Here is a 12149-nt window from a genome sequence, read left to right on the forward strand (position 1 = left end):
TGAGCCAAAATATGTTTGCTTCTTTACCTTTAGCACTGGAGCTACAAAGCTAATGTAGCTAACAAGTAACTGAAGCTTAGAATCCACTTAGAAACATGCTAACTGCAAACAGACTCTCTGGGGTAACTTGTTATTCTCCAAACAAAATCATTATCCTCCTAAACTGTGGCATTGTAACATGCAGGACATGGTTAGCTAGCTAACATTAGCTAGCAAGGTGTGTTAGCTGTGCTACAGTACTGCAGCCTGGTCTAGTTGTTATCTATGCTATAGTAGCTGCAAAAGTCAGGGCTGCCAACTTTTACATTTTTATTACAATGAGATTTCAGTGGGCGGGGCCTGGTGTAAAGATGTACATAGTTACTTAATTCCATCTTAAAAATTACTAAAAAAATTGCCATGTTCAAATCTGATGTTTCCGCATCAACTCTACATATATCAATTTATTTTAATACGTAAAATTTTATGTTTAACACAAATACGATTTTTGCTTAATTTGCCCGTAAAATAATATGCCGTCACATAAAGACTGAAAGCTCGTCAATTCTGCTTGTGTTGATCGCTGATCATTTGTTGTGAGCACTCTACTAAACAGGTCAGCTTGGTCTAATGGAGGCAGAATACAGTCCAGTTGCAGAGAATATAGAATATTAACCAGTTTAAAAGCGTTAGTTAACCAGCAGTGCAGCCAGTGGCGGGAGTATGATTGGGCCTAGCAGTGCACTGCAGCCAGTAGGGGGTATCCCAGTGCAGTTTATTCCTACTGCAGTGTTTTAATGCCACTTAGCAAACACCTCGGTTAATACAACATTATATTCTGTATCTGTGAAGTAAAAATCAAAGTTACTTTAACATAGCCTGCTAACTTACCTAACCTAGCGACCTAACATAGCTAACCTAGCGAGCCTGGTCAGAGATTTCTGGAATCTCAGGTGTGGCTGTTTCTGTTTGGAGTTGTGGTTCTGAGGAACACAGAAAAGTTGAACACAGCTGAGTCCACGTGAGACGCTTCAAGTCTGAAGGATAGTTTACTTTTAGCACTGCTTACTGTTTAGCTTGTAAGACAGAACTTTGTTCACTTTGCAGCACAAACTGTGCAGTGAACGCTGCTCGTTATTGATCAGGTTTAGTTTACTGACCAAGTTGGTGATATTCTTTCAGTTCTCGTCTGTCTGGCGTGTGATTAGTGAAGGTTTTCTCTGTTCTCCGACAAGTGCTCTGTGGCCAGTTCACGCACTGGTTCCCCGTTGCTATGGAAACCAGCCCCGCCTCCACTGATCTACAACACACATGGACCAGCAGTAACTGACTAGCCAGCATGATCTCTTTCATTTGCATTCAGGTAAACTGTTGCTGCCAGATCTGCAGGTCATTTTGTAAAAATGTGTGAGAAATGTGCGGTGTGGCATGAGAACATGTGATTAGACCAAACTGCATGAGAGGAGTTGGCAGCCCTAAAAAGTTAATAGAATACTTACCTGTACCTTTCCGTTTTTCTACAGGCGACAGGTTTTGGGCAGCAGGACGCTAACATCACTGCTACTGAGTACTATTTGGATAGCATTACTGCTACTGAGTGCTGATTGGTTAGCGTTACTGCTACTGAGCGCTGGTTGGTTAGCATTACTGCTACTGAGCACTGATTGGCTGCCATTACTGCTACTGATTGGTTGCCATTACTGACTGCTATTGGTTGGCATTACTGCTACTGAGTGCTGATTGGTTAGATTGCTGATTGGTTGGCATTACTGCTACTGATTGCTGATTGGTTAGCGTTAATGCTACTGATTGGTTAGCATTACTGCCACTGTGTGCTGATTGGTTGGTAAACTGAGTGAAGCTGTTTGCTCTCACTGACATCATGAATGTACATAAAGCCCTATAAGTGGAATTTGAAAATATAGCAGCAGTGCTGAAAGACTGCATGATGTTCTGTGTTGAGCAGATTAGTGCATTTTTCTGCATGAAACATCATTAAGAATTTAAAAACTGTGATTTGGCACAAAAGCTCCATAGAAACCCATTCATTTTGGACTTGCTCAGGGATGCCCTCTAATGACAGACTCAGAAGACATTACTGAGAGGTTCTCTCTACTTATTGTCTGCTTTTTTGAGTTCTGATTAAACTAAGCAATTTCACACCGAGCTAATCTATAGATTCATTCTGTACAGGCACTTCTATGCATCATGGTCTGAAAACAGATGCATAACGGCTTGTGTGGAGCTTTTTCAAAAAGTTCATTTCAAAAAGACTTGTGGTTTCTGAAAATGTATGATGTAGTGTAAAATGGACAAATGATGATTTGGACAACCCATGCTAAATGGTGTTCCATTACTTGTTAGCTACATTAGCTTCGTAGCTTCAGTGCTAACCTCAAGGAAAACTAAATGTGTTTTGGCTGATTGACTACATTAGTTGTAAACTAGATTTTTTTGCAAAAGTATCACTTGAAATAAACCAGGTTTTAGCTGTGAGGTTCTGTTCTGCTAGACTGGACTGACTGCGCAGTCTGCTAGCATAAGTGTTAGTCTTGAGGTGTTAGTGGAGCCTCGCTCTCCTGAGGGCCGTTCTCCTGTGGCTTCACTTCCTCCACTTCAGCTGCTGGCTGCTGGAGCTCTGGCTGTGGCTCCTCTTGCTGCTGCTGATGTTCTTGTTCTGGTTCCTCCATCTCTTTCGCCTCAGCCTCCTGAGGGCCGTTCTGATGCACCATTTCTCGCGGAGTCTCCAGCGGCAGTGCTGCTTCCTGCTGTACCTCCTGTTCTTCAGCTTTCTCCTCCTGCACTTCCAGGTTATTTGGCGCTGTGGCCTCCTCCTGCGGTGGCTCCTGCGTCAGCGCCGCCTCCTCTTCATTCTCCTGTTTGAGAACATCCTGCTGCTTCAGATGGACTTCACCGTTCTCCTGCAGCAGCACCGCCTCCTCCTGCTCCATCGGTGCACGATCAACCTCTTCTACTTTGCTTGTGGACAGGATCTCGTGCAGCTCAGGAGACATGAAGTACGGTCATCAGGCGAGCCGTCATTCCTCTCTAGGTCCTCGCCTTCGGTGCGGCGGGTTCGGGTTGGCGCAGTTTTTGGGTTAGTGGTTTATAGTGAGAGCGGAGAGGTGGCATAGATGCAGCAGGGCGGGAAGAGCGAGATGATGCAGAAAAGAGAGAAAGAGAAACAGATTAGACTCAAAGCCAGTCGAAAAGAGCTCACAAGCATTTCAGAAACGTGGAAGTGAAAAGAGGAGAAAACAGCCAGGAGTGTTACAGTAAGCATAAAGCATCAGCACATACAGTAAGGGGGATAAAACCAGTTAAAATCCTAACACTTAGCTCCACCCACCCAACCTGATTGGTTGAAAAATGTTCTTTCTGCTTTACATGTTGTTCTACCTGATATCAGCACATTTTTCTTTACAATACCTGCACCTTTCACCAGCTGCAAAGTAATTACAATAGTCATTTTACTAAAAGCTGCTGAAACGACTTTTTTTTTCGGAAAATGGCACCTTTAAAAACACATATTTGAAACAATATTACTTGTTGTTTATTCTGTAGAACTGTTGTTAAACGGGCAGCAGAACACTGGAGGAGGTGAATTATAGTGAATTAAATCATAGCTGGGATGATTTACTGTGACCGAATCACAGCTGTGATTATATTCACTTCCAGTGTTCTATTGGTTATATACTATATGCCCATCACGTGTAGCTTTTCAAAGTGCTTTGAGTCCAAATGGTCATGCTTTCTTTTCTGATTTACAATAAATTCTCAAATTAAAGCCTAGTCTGGGATATTTAGAGGGAAACAGTATCACACATTTAAATATTTACACCTATTTTAGAGCCTTTTCATGTTGGCAGTCGACGGCAAACCAGATATTCCACTGCTTTTTATGGAGCAGTGATGGAAAGTTCTGGCACTGCCAGTGGAAATGGCAGCGTACCATAGCGGTCAAGCGTCAAGAGTTCATTAACCGTTAATTTTTCAATTTTTTCACCTTAAATAATCAGTCAACACTGATAAAGCATGAAGATGGTGAGGTGTCCCTAAATGTTTGGGTCAGTTTTTAACATATTGTATCTCTCCTGACAGAAGGTTTTGTTTCTGCAAGCTGAGTGCTGCGTTTTCTCTGCCAGAATATATAAAGCTTTAACACTCACAGAAGCACAGGAACAGAGTGTCCACACACATGGCGTAGACGCTGAAGAAGCCGTGGGCGATGAGGTAGGTGCCAAACACCACCGTCTGAAGAGACAAACACAAGCTGCAGTGAAACAACCTGCTAATATTTCTCCCACTAGCATAAACACATCTGATTCAGTAACATAGTAGTATATCCTGGTATACCACAACAACAAAGCAGGAACTAAGCCTGTATTATTAGGTTATATCAATAATGCTAATGCTAAAAATCCCTGAGAACTGATCTGATCCTGTATTATTTTGGTATATCATTAATACTCATTCAAAGTATTCCAGTGACATTGTGCAGTCGCACTGCTACCATTTTGGCAGGAAACTCTGAGTTCATTTGGCAGATGTGGGTTATTATGAGATAATAAAGCCATAATTGACCCAGCAAAGGCAGTAAAACATGTTTTTTTCTGGAGTACTCATAAGTCAGTGTTAAGTAGTTTGTGTAAAATCTCACAAACTCTGAATATTTGAGATATGAAGGTTAACATTATATGGATCCAGTCCATAGATAAAGCTAATCTTCTCCTCATAGTGTTTGCTGGAGACTGTATCTAAAGTGTCCACCTGTTTTCACTTTTTTTCATGGTCATTCTTGTCTGTTTTATTGGTGTTTATCCACCTGCAGGGCTGTATCTGCAGTAATGGTGATAAGACAAGCCCTATCAGAGCACAGAGTTACAGCTCACCTACCAACATGGAGACGTACTTAATACTACGAATAATAACCTGATCTGAATGCTTATAATAATGAGATTATAAGAATGGAAAGCTGATCTAAACTAGTCTGTATTATTGTGGTATGTCATAAATACTAATGCTAAACAATTTCATAGATCTGATAATAATAATAGTAATAATAGAAAGCTGATCTGAATGCAGCCTGTATTATTGTGGTATAATGCTAAAGCTAGTGAACAGTGAGTGTCTGATCTCATCAGGAGGGGAGCCCAGTAGTAGTTTAGTGACGGAGCCGCTTCCTCCACATCCTTTATCTTTCCAGTGAAGAAGAAGAAGGAGTAGATTCCTGACAGGAGAGAAAACACATCCAAAGTTACTACTTTTCTAAATTATTTTAACAAATCATCAGATTGCACTAATTAACATCCTGCAAGCTGCACAAGCTGTTTTGATGCTGATGCCAGAAGTGAAAACCCGAACTGTGGGTGAATATGTGGTGAGAAACGCTGAGATCACAGTGAGAGCTGCAGAAACAATTTACAACAAACTGTAAACAGAGGAACTCGACAGCTGACATGTCTCCTCACCTTTCTGTCTCTTCTAGCTCATCCTGGGCCACTCGTTCAAGAATTAAGCTGACTGTTTATGCTGAGTTCCTGGAGAGAAGTGGGGTCCAAGAGGGGCTGACGGCTTAGCTTAGCATCACATCCCTTATGTAAGGCAAGCTGTGGCCACATAGCAGTGAATAAACCCAAGGTTCGTGCTGAAACAGCATGTTCCTTTCCTCATAGCAGAAATCATTACAACTTTATTCTTCCTCTTTTTGTCATTTTTCTGTATTTTTGTCTGCTCACTTGTCCCACGTTTTTTTGAAGTACTGACATCATTTCAACAGATTTTGAATTCAAAACAGTCCACCTTGCAGTGTAATAAAGTTACAGCTATACTGTTTTACACTGTGCAGCACTTTAAACAATGTCAAATCAGTGTAATTAATCTTATACGTTTCATTTTCTGCATTTTACTGTTTAAATGCAGTCTTGTGTGTTCACTGCATTTCACTGTTTTGGTTGCGTTTCAATGAAGGAAAAACATTTGAAGTATAAAAAAAAGGTGAAGTGTAACAGAGACAACACAAAAACTATGTGAACAGTTTTGTGAACAGCAGATTCCTGCTTTTCTGTGAGGTTTGGTTTAGTTTGTGTGGAACGGCTTTCAGTTTTATTGTTATATTTAATTCAGCCGCTCTCGGCACTCACCCACGATCCCCACCATCAGCAGCTTTCCCAGACACAACAGGAAGTCTGTCACTTTGTCCAGCACGGCCACCCTGAAACACAAAACAGGAGTTTATTATGGAAAAGATCTTTGCATCACACGGACTGTTTACACCATTCCCATCTGGGAGGAGACGACTGAGCAGCGGGGCAAGTCCTCCAGACTCAGAAACAGTTTCTTCCTGCAGTCGGTCAGGCGGCTGAACGGATCTACCTGATGGACCTTTAAACGTTCTCAATGATCTGCTACCTCAGCCCCAATACTCACTTTATCTGCTGCACTTTCACTTCTGCACTCACTGCACTCACTGTCTGCAGTTTTATTGATGTTGGTGATTGCGTTACAAAACTACTGCAAATTATCAGTGCATTGATAAACATATACACACAGAACTGTCAGTGTTGCTGTGGACCAACACTGTGGTCTGTTTCCTCTATTGTCCTGAGCTCAATGGCTGTATAGTTGTATAGCTGTAGTTTGTAAATGTTTAGAGAAGAATTTACTGTATAGTGTTTGAATAGTTTGAGTTTATTGTATTTATTGTCTGTCTGCTGCTGTTGTGTGTTAAATGTAGCAGCATGTACTGAAGATTTTAATTTAGTTTCTTTCTCAACACATCTGTTATGAGAAAAACATGACAATAAAGCTCACTTTGACTTTATTACAGTAACTATTCAATTACTGATAATTAAAAACAAACAAAAAAAACACTAAAATAAATTAAAGTAGAGAAAAAATGTATACTGTTTCAAAATCTTACTCAATTAAAAGCTGAATTTTTTAGTCAAGAGTGAGGCAGGATTTATTTTTTTAACCTTAACTCTAACTTTTTTGAAAATGAATTGTGTGGTAACTCAACTGGCATAATACATTAGCAAAATCTCCTATGGCCACTTACAAAAAACATCTTAAGTATTCATCTTATGTGAAATGTCTAAGGGATCTGCTTAAACCTGTAAATTATATGTATATTTTGCAAAAACTAAAGCTTGTCTATAATGTTTAAACAAATTTGTAGGGAGTATAAAAGTCTGATTTTTTTTCTAAGAAGTGTAATTATGTAAGAGTACATTCAGTATGGTAACAAAGTACAATCACTCCTGCTGATTATTCTTCTGTAATCGACTATCTCTGTCTAATACTGGCTGAGTAACAGCACCGTGTGATGTGTAGTTTCTCTCACCGGACAATGTTCCTCATCAGGAGGAAGAAAGCGTCCTTAGTAGACGTGCAGAAGTTTTTACCTTAAATGGCGATCTGGGAGAGAGAATGAGTGAAAAATCATTATTAACCTTTAATTCTGAGATGCAGAGTCATCAATACTGAAATCAACTTTACAGCTTTCTAACAGGAGCACTGTAAAAATCCTACTTAACTAAGATTAGCCACCACTGTAGTGATACATTCACTCCAATACAAGTAAAAGTATTAATAAATGACTGAACAATAAACAGATTTAAGAGAAAAAGAGTAGAAGAGTAAAAACTACTCTGACAATCACTGTGAGTTTCTTTAAGGAACATTTTCCTCACACAAATAAGCTCCAACTAAGATGCTAAGATTTCAGTAATAATAAGTTAACCCATTAGCCTAGCTTGAACATTAGCTGACATTTGCTAAATTAGCTAACAGGCACTCAAAATAAAACATAAACCTCAGATTTAGATTTAATAGAGCTTTTCTGCTTGTTATTCTAAATGGTCAAAACACAGTTATCTGGCTAACATTAGCTTAGATAGCAAGTGCAAGTACACTTACTTTTACTCTCTAATGGTAAAAGTATAATGTACAGCTTTCTAACAGTCTGTAAGGAGTGATAAATCATAGTGAGATCGGTAACACTTTCTTTGAAGGGTGTCTACATAACACATAAATATCACCTTACATAAACACTTCATAACATGTTCATGAATGCTTAAATCAACATTCATAAACTATACATGTTTTACATGATATTAATATGGACTATTATGTCATTTTACTGAAAGATGTTTTTCAAAATAAAAGTCCTCATTTTATTTATTATTTTCAGTGAAACTCCTCGTTTCTGGACTGTCAGCATAAAATGACCTGGCTTTATCCCTTTGGACAGAAAGTGTTTTGACACTTTTTGCCTAGACTTTCAACTTTTTTTTTTCTCAAGCATTTGTATTTTGCAATATGCTATTCTTTTTGCTTTTTAAACTAATTATTCATATATAAAATGTACTGTTCATTCAACACTCTATACGTTATTGTGGAAAATGTTACTTAAACTAAGTTTAACTTTCTTGAGGTAAATGCTAACACTGTTATCCCAATTACTTTGGAGGTTTTATTTTTAGTGATGTTCTTCCTCACTTACAGTTTTGGAGAAGGCACAAGTATAACTGTGCATTGGTTATCCTGTGTAACTGAGGTTAAATGTGACAAGCACTGTTATCACAAGGAATGATTCCTTTTTTGGCATTACTTCAAAGTACAATCAAGTGGTGGCTCTTTGACTTTCCTCACTCAGGGTGCTGATAATTTTGTAAGAAATGTCCTTTATAAATTTGCCTTGCTTTGCCTTCACCATAAAAGTGATGGAAGTCACGTTATCCTCACTAAAGTGCATGTTACATGAATGGATGGATCTTGAATGGAATGGATAAGTATTATGGGCCTGTCCCACCACCACACAAAGTTTGAGACTTTAAGTTGATTGACTGTACATAGCATATTTATGAGTAATTCACTGTCCATATAGTAAAGTGACATGCAAGACAACATTCATAAGTGATTCATAGCATTTTTAAGAGATGTTTACAAACCATGTGTATAAATAGTGATAGTGATTTACAGTTAAATATCTACAATTATTTTCCCTACCTTTGCAGCAAGACCCAATGACTGTGAAAAGGAGTCAATAAACACCACAAGTAGGAAGGTCCTTTTTTTATTGGCAAGACCACTGTTCAGAACAGGCACTTAAACATGCTGCTCAAACTCAAATCAGGGAACTACAAACTCTTCTGAACATGGAACTGCAAAATATAGATGTGTTCAATAAAATCTTCAACTCGTTTCTAAAACGAAAAATAAAACACACCACCTCATGTGGCCATTACTTAAGGGGTATTGCCTTCACTTTGCTCCTTTTCTTCTTAGACTGAAATTATTTTAAATTCTCTGAAAAACAAAACAAAAATATGAAGAAAATAAACAAAACAGCACAAGTCACTGCAAGAGTCTGAAGATATCATGATACTGGCACTGCTGCTGGTTGTCTGTCCTCTTCTGGCTATAAAAAGATCAAACAAGAGCAGTCAGATGTGTGGAGTTCTACACGTACAGGATCAGCCTATTTATACTGAAAGCGCATGAACGTTATGTTAGTGGGCTAGATAGACTGTCATAGCAGAGGTATGATTTATAACTAGCAGTACAGCAGTTAAATTAGCTACTTTGCTTATGATCAGTTACTGTAGCCAAGAAACTTTGCTAACTAGCTAGCAGGCTAACGCTACCTTACATTAGCTATTAAAATGCATCAAGCTAATGTTAACGTCACCTAATTAGCTAAATTACATGATTCAGTTAAGCCCCAAAGATTAACAGACCTTATGCGGCTCTTGTTAACAACATTATTTTTTTTCGAACTTAAAATAACTGATACTGCTTTACCTTAGCTTACTGTTTTGTGACCGTGCCAGTCGAGTTGAAGTAGTTAGTGGGCCTAAATGAGCATTACTTATGACGCACAGCAGTGCGATGCGGAGTGATACGTTAAACAAGCTAGTCCCAAATGCAAGGTGCACTTAAAACACTCGCTAACGTTTGGCTAGTGACGTAGTCTATACCAGGGGTCGGCGAAGTGTCAACAAAAATAATTTTACTATCCTGGCTGTAATATGTCTCAGTATGTGCTAATGTGCTAGTATAGGCTAAAAGTATATAAACGAAAGACTTACTTTGCTCTGCTTTAACCTTTAGCTCAGTTTTAGCCGTGTGTCTCGCACCTCCACCACGAAACTTTGCCGAAAAGTAAAATAATCTTGTAAAAAAGTAAAATAATTCTTGTAAAATGTCTCTCAAAGTTCGTTTTTTACGAGGCTGAAGTCGCTTCTCGTTCGCCAGCTTTTTGTTCGAATTTACCCGTTCCACCTTAAATGACGCCTGAGGTGCCAGAATATAACTGCTGCAGCATTTAAGGTGGAATGGGTAAATTCGAAAAACAAGCTGGCGAACGAAAAGCTAATTTCAGCCTCGCGACTTTTCAGTATTTGATAGTTTCTCGTTACAAATTAAATATATCGGGAAACCAACTGGAGTGATAATGAATTCATATTAGTCCATTCGTATCCAAATTACCGATGTTTGTCTTAAATCTTTCCCTTCGCTTTTTTGTTAGCTAACTTACTAGCTAGCTGGGCAAGACTGTTAACTGTCCTGCTGTGACCAGAAGTCTGCACGCCTGCAGGGTTAAAGGGTAAATTAGCAGATATGGCTAGTGTTTAAGACCGTTTATAATTGAAACTGTGTTGAACGATCAGCAGAGCTTTATTTTACTGTAAAGGAGGATTATTTTATTTTTGCCTATTTTGCAGTTCCATGTTCAGAAGAGTTTGTAGTTCCCTGATTTGAGTTTGAGCAGCATGTTTAAGTGCCTGTTCTGAACAGTGGTCTTGCCAATAAAAAAAGGACCTTCCTACTTGTGGTGTTTATTGACTCCTTTTCACAGTCATTGGGTCTTGCTGCAAAGGTAGGGAAAATAATTGTAGATATTTAACTGTAAATCACTATCACTATTTATACACATGGTTTGTAAACATCTCTTAAAAATGCTATGAATCACTTATGAATGTTGTCTTGCATGTCACTTTACTATATGGACAGTGAATTACTCATAAATATGCTATGTACAGTCAATCAACTTAAAGTCTCAAACTTTGTGTGGTGGTGGGACAGGCCCATAATACTTATCCATTCCATTCAAGATCCATCCATTCATGTAACATGCACTTTAGTGAGGATAACGTGACTTCCATCACTTTTATGGTGAAGGCAAAGCAAGGCAAATTTATAAAGGACATTTCTTACAAAATTATCAGCACCCTGAGTGAGGAAAGTCAAAGAGCCACCACTTGATTGTACTTTGAAGTAATGCCAAAAAAGGAATCATTCCTTGTGATAACAGTGCTTGTCACATTTAACCTCAGTTACACAGGATAACCAATGCACAGTTATACTTGTGCCTTCTCCAAAACTGTAAGTGAGGAAGAACATCACTAAAAATAAAACCTCCAAAGTAATTGGGATAACAGTGTTAGCATTTACCTCAAGAAAGTTAAACTTAGTTTAAGTAACATTTTCCACAATAACGTATAGAGTGTTGAATGAACAGTACATTTTATATATGAATAATTAGTTTAAAAAGCAGAAAGAATAGCATATTGCAAAATACAAATGCTTGAGAAGTTGAAAGTCTAGGCAAAAAGTGTCAAAACACTTTCTGTCCAAAGGGATAAAGCCAGGTCATTTTATGCTGACAGTCCAGAAACGAGGAGTTTCACTGAAAATAATAAATAAAATGAGGACTTTTATTTTGAAAAACATCTTTCAGTAAAATGACATAATAGTCCATATTAATATCATGTAAAACATGTATAGTTTATGAATGTTGATTTAAGCATTCATGAACATGTTATGAAGTGTTTATGTAGGGTGATATGAATGTGTTATGTAGACACCCTTCAAAGAAAGTGTTACCGTAAGATCAAGCTACCTAGTGATAAATGTGTTTAAAGTAAAAGTGTTAATAAAGAAAATGACTCAAGAATAAATAGGAACAAATAGGTTTAAGAGAAATATAGGAGTAAAACTACAGTAATTATTTTGAGGTTCTTGAGTATTTTTATGCTAAAGTTCCAATATGCTAAGATATCAATGAGTTCCCCATTACCTTAGCTTGAACGGTAGCTGACACTGGCCAAATTAGCTAACTAACAAGCACTTAAAGTAAAACATGTCGATGTTGTCAGAAGAAA

General features: G+C 38.3%; 1 pseudogene; it reads right to left on the bottom strand.

Moving 5' to 3' along the window:
• Positions 1-2525: 2525 nt before the first annotated feature.
• Positions 2526-12149, bottom strand: part of LOC118807618 — an 85901-nt pseudogene continuing 76277 nt past the window's right edge.

Source organism: Colossoma macropomum, unplaced genomic scaffold (assembly GCF_904425465.1).
Source record: "Colossoma macropomum unplaced genomic scaffold, Colossoma_macropomum, whole genome shotgun sequence".
Taxonomy (NCBI): Eukaryota; Metazoa; Chordata; class Actinopteri; order Characiformes; family Serrasalmidae; genus Colossoma; species Colossoma macropomum.